Below are 5,432 nucleotides of genomic sequence, written 5' to 3' on the forward strand. Positions count from 1 at the left end.
CTACTATTCTCTAAAGATGACCGTTACTTATCTACTAACTCTACTTAACCGGTGTGATTAAAAACCACATGGAAACTCTACCGAAAAATTTCGACAGAGTCTCCCCTGTACCGGTGACCATATTCAACAATACATGCAGTATATATACTCAGCCACAAGCGGCTGGAACACATAACTAACAACCACGCAGTATAATAAATCTAACTCAGCAACATTAAAGGAAAACTAATCCACAACCACAACTGAATAGCAAACACAGTATCAAATGTCCTTATAAACAGTTATCAAATTTCCTTAACACATAAAAACTTAATTAACTCAAAGAACAAATCATAATTCATCTTATTTGCAAGGATCCCTAGGACTCCGATAGTGCAAACATCACACACCCCTCTTGCATCTCCTTGTCGCCTTCCTTCATATTAGTTTTCCTTTTTCTTTATCTGCAGTAGGAGAAAGTGCAGTCTATAAGCATAAAGCTTAGTGAGCGCTATCTAACTCACAAAAACTCGATATGCATGTATACAAATAAAAAACATGCTAAAACTGAATGCTAATCTGTAAAGCTACTCATGCTCATAAATAGCAAAGAAATCAACTAACAGAAAAAATAACATGTATAACTACTCATGCTCATAAACTAATAAAGAAAGCAAACTAACTGGAATGCTAAAATATAAAGCAAAACATGCTCATCAACTAGCAAATAAATAACATGTAAGAAACTAAACATGTAAAAGCTGCTAGCATAAAAGAAAGCTAAACTTGCTGATCTTTAAAACAAAGTGAAACTTACTTCTTTTACTCTAATCTTATTCTTTTATTTCACTTGTTTAAAATTTATACTTTAATACTTGAAAATAATAATCAACTTCTCTTGGGCCCAGGCTTAGTACCATTTATGCGCGTTCCCTAATAGGTTGGGGTAGCGAGCCGCCAATCCTAAAAGAGCAGACCTTGGTCTACCAGGGCCAAGACCTTGGAATTGGACACCTGGATTTGTTTAACGACAACCTTGGAAGTCGGGTACTAGCCTCTTCTTAAAAGTAAAATACTTTTTATCTTAAATACTTCTTCTTTAAATGCCTTGGCATTTTAATAACATCTGGTGTGCCAAAATCCCTAAAGTCTTGACTTTGGGATTTACTTAAGGCCTTGGCCTTTTTCTTTCTTTTCTTTTTCTTCCTTTTTCTTGTTAATACTTCTAAAAGTATTTAATAGGATTCTTATTTTTCCATTTAAAATACATGACTGTTCATGCTTGTTAAAATAGCAAATAAAACTAAAAAAAACTGCTCATGTGTATCTAGTAATAAAGAAAACTGATCATGCTCAACTCATAGCAATTAAAAACTGCACATAGGACTAATAAAAATCTGCATTTAAGCTATAAGAAATCTGCATGCCAAGCTTAACTAAAATCTGCATACTAACTAACTGTATGCTTTGGAGGTTGAGTTAAACATGTGTATCAAAGGAACAAAACGTTATCAGTAAACTACATCCAAAACTTTTCCTTTCATAAGCACTAAACTGCCCCCTTTTTAGCACAACATCAACATTAATAAAGGTAGCCAATTCCACAATTTACAGCACTAACTAAAGCATTAAATAAATTATGGAACATGTAAGAAAGAGTGAAACTAGCATGTGCAATTGGGAGGAACAAAACTGAACAGAAATCAAATCTGCATTTGCTTGAGGAAACTAAATTAAAACATAAACGAATATGCACTTGCTTAAAGAAAAGGCAACTAACTCAAATCTAGCATTACAAATAGCATGTGAAATCTCTAATTTCTTTAGCAATTAAAAGAAAGACTCCTAATAACCTCTTAACAAATTCTTAACAAGAATCCATTTAAATCCTCTAACAAGGTAACAACATGAAGGGAACTACATGCTAATCAACAAGCATATGTTTTCTCATGGTCAACTAAATAACCGGATTGCACAGCAACCCTAAAGAAACTACCCGTGCCCCTTTTCTTTGCCTAACTCAAGTTAAACTTGTTGTAAATTTTACAATCAAAACCCATGTAACTTATTCAAACAATACCTTCACAGAATCACAGAAAACAAGCTAAAATATACTACAATACTTATACTTTTACAGCACAACAGAATCTTGAATTTTCTGCTACAACAGAACTTAAGAGGAAAAGCCCAAGGACGCATACTACTCTTAAATTCCCGGACTACCCCAATTCTGTACTCTATAATCTGAAACAACCTTGGTTCAATAAGCCCTATACAACTTGTTCTTAACCAAGGGGGACCTAAATCCTTAGCACAATAAATTCGGCACAACAATTTCCGAAAGCAAGGAAACGAAAATCTCGGAGCTATCCTACTGCAGGTGAGTAGCAACTCACCTCGCTGTTTTGAACTTACAACCGGAGGAGAGCAAATTCTAGGGTTTCGGGTGAAGCTTGAAGATCTCGGCGGCTCCCTTGAGTTCCCGAGCTCCCTTCGTCACGGTGACCACGTACGGGTGAAGACCGGCCGAGAGAATCCTTTCGCCGGCACCGGAGAGGAACCCTAGCGCCGTCGCCTCGAAGTGTTTTCCGCCCGAGCCGCCGCTGTCGCGCGAGAGAGATGAGGAGAGAAAGAATTTCGGGAGAAAAAGATCCCTTTTCCGAAAACCCACTTAAGTTTTTTCCCTCTTATTATCTCTAGGGTTTCCATATAACTTTACTTTAGATATTTTTCTCTCCATACCTAGTTAACAGAACGAGCATAGCTCAACTGGTCGGGCATGGTTCGGTTGTGCTTGGGTCCGAGGAGTTGGGTTCGAACCCTAGCTTCTACAAACTTATTTTTCTTTTATTTTCTTTTATTTTTTTTAAAACTTCTTCCTCTGGGTAAAAATATCAAACGAACTCCAAAAATTACGTAAAAATACTCTAAAAATTTCTAAAAATCTCTAGAATATTTTAAAGGTATTTCCAAATATTTTTATCGACTTTTAGAACTTGAAATAGGAAAAATTGGGTCGTTACACTATGTGTGTATTGAGCAGGACCATTTGAGGTTGTTCTTTTAATACTGACTGCATAAAAGAACAAAAAACTGGATGTGCATACTCTAAATCCCGATATAATAACAAATACATATACTTAGTATTTATTTCTTTAATTTATCAAAGGGTGAGATTTATTCAGTTAAGTTGGGAAATAATATTATTTATATGGTATGTTGTTGATTATAAAAGAAAACTGTGTCATAGTAATCTAGGTTGATGATGCCCCCTTGAGGAGCTCATAAGGATTATCATGTAAACCCTGCAGGTGGACTTAGTCCGACATGATAATAAGGTTGAGTGGTACTACTCTTGGAGCTAAATGTTAATTAAGTGAGTTGTCAATAACTCATTTAATTAACGGACATATGATATCTTAAACACAGGGAGACTAATACACTCATGATAAGGAGTTCATATTGTAATATTGGATTGGTGCAGTAGTTCAATAATAACTCTTTAGTGATATGAGTTATTATTGATGAACTTGAGTTGGGTGTTCAGGTCGAACACAGGAAGCTCAATTCCCTCAAGAGACCAAAAATAATTCTTCCTCTCGGCCCCTGTTGTAACCTCCATAAAGTCTCGTATTCACCCGTTTTGGTTTTGCTTCCTACCCAAGAAAGGGGCCGGCCACATCCTTCCTTGGTGCCCAAGCAAGGGGTCGGCCAAACCAAAAGAAAAGAAAAAGAAAAGAACAAAAAGGGGAGATTTTTTCTTAACAGAATTAGAGATTTTTCTAAAAAGAATTACATTGATTCTTTCTTAGAAATTTTATAAAAAGAATTATATTAATTCTTTCCTAATAATTTTTTCTAAAAAGAATTATGTTAATTCTTTCCTAGAGATTTTTCTAAAAAGAATTATGTTGATTCTTTCTTAGAAATTTTCTAAAAAGAATTATACTAATTCTTTTTTAAGAATTTTTTCTAAAAGAATTATGTTAATTCTTTTCTAGAGATTTTTTCTAAAAAAAAATTTATTACTTTTTCTCCTTTTTATCTGGGGCAAAGGGTTATAAAAGAAAAAGGAGATTGTGCCACAAAAATCAACAATTCAATTAAGAATTGATAAGTTTTTCTCGACAATTAAAATCCCTCTCCTTTTCCTTAAGGTCGACGGCCCATCCTTTTCTTCTTCCCTTTCTTCCCTCTAGGGTCGGCGCCCCACTTCCCTTTCTTCTTCCCTTTCTTCCCTCTAGGGCCGACGCCCCATCTTCTCTTGGTGGCTAGAGCTTGGAGGAAAAGAAAACGAAGAGACAAAGCACCTTGGTGGCCGACGGTTTGGAGGAGAAGAAGAAGGAGGCGCCCCTTTTCTTTGCATCTTTTGGTGGTAGGCGGCTTGGAAACAAAAAGGGTTTGGGTGTTTTTATCTTGGTAGATTGCCACCCACACGACGTCCAATAAGAGGAGAGGAATACGGCAGAAGATCAAGAGGTCTTTGTCTACGAAGAAAGGTACAACTAGTTATTTATTCCGCAATACAACTAGTTTTGTTTTCTTCGTATGAATCCTGAAATACCAACACAAGAGGCTAGCGATTTCGTGTTTTCATTTTTGTGCTTCAATTTTGTGTTTCGATCTTATACTTTGATTGAGGTCTCTGTAATTAAACTTAAGGTTACTGTGACAAGTTTAAATATTCAATTTCTTTGAAAGGCTTTGTCTAGGAAGTGGTGGATGATCGCATATCCAAGAAGGCCTAATGCCTCGCCAACGACTTGGAAGCCAATCCTTGAAATAAATATTTAATCAACTTTTGTAATATGGTTTAACTTCTGAAGAACACAAAGGTTGAACTTGGAGTAAAATGTTAAGTTTCATTTCCAATCTAAGTTTAACTTTGAAGAACGAACTTGGAGTAAAAATGTTAAGTTTCATTTCCAATCCAAGTTTAACTTCTGAAGAGCACATGGGTTGCTAGGAAATATTCTGTGCTTGTACAAATTTTTGTACAAGGGAAAAAGAATGGTATTCCGAGTAGCACCCAACACCCACAAGACACTTGAGAGTTCGTCGACCTAGCTACCTCCTGTGTGGTCGAGCCGAGTTCGTAAGCCTCTGAGGATCTCTCGGTTTATGACCTCTGCCTGGTCGTTGCTCTGGGGGTAGGCGATTGAGGTGAAGGTCTGCTGGATGTCGTAGCCCTCGCACCACTCCCTGAGCTTCTGACACGCGAACTGACTCCCGTTATCGGAGACGAGCTGGCGGTGGATGCCGAACCGACAAAGGATGTTCTACCAGACAAACTTGATGACCATCTGTTCACTTATCTTTGCCAGGGCTCAACCTCCACCCATTTTGAAAAGTAGTCCACAGTGACGAGCAGGAACCTCCGCTGACCGGTTGCATGGGGAATGCCCCCACGATATCCATGCCCCATTGGTCGAACGGGCAAGATATCGTGGATG

General features: G+C 37.2%; 1 long non-coding RNA gene across 1 annotated transcript; it reads right to left on the bottom strand.

The window, feature by feature from the left end:
• Positions 1-226: 226 nt before the first annotated feature.
• On the bottom strand, positions 227-2,821 carry LOC121994135. The gene is made up of 2 exons (XR_006115599.1): positions 2,376-2,821; positions 227-443 (listed from the first exon to the last, which is right to left on the bottom strand). It is a non-coding gene; the product is annotated as an uncharacterized LOC121994135 (long non-coding RNA).
• Between the last annotated feature and the right edge of the window lie 2,611 nt (positions 2,822-5,432).

Source organism: Zingiber officinale, chromosome 6A, assembly GCF_018446385.1.
Source record: "Zingiber officinale cultivar Zhangliang chromosome 6A, Zo_v1.1, whole genome shotgun sequence".
Lineage (NCBI taxonomy): Eukaryota > Viridiplantae > Streptophyta > Magnoliopsida > Zingiberales > Zingiberaceae > Zingiber > Zingiber officinale.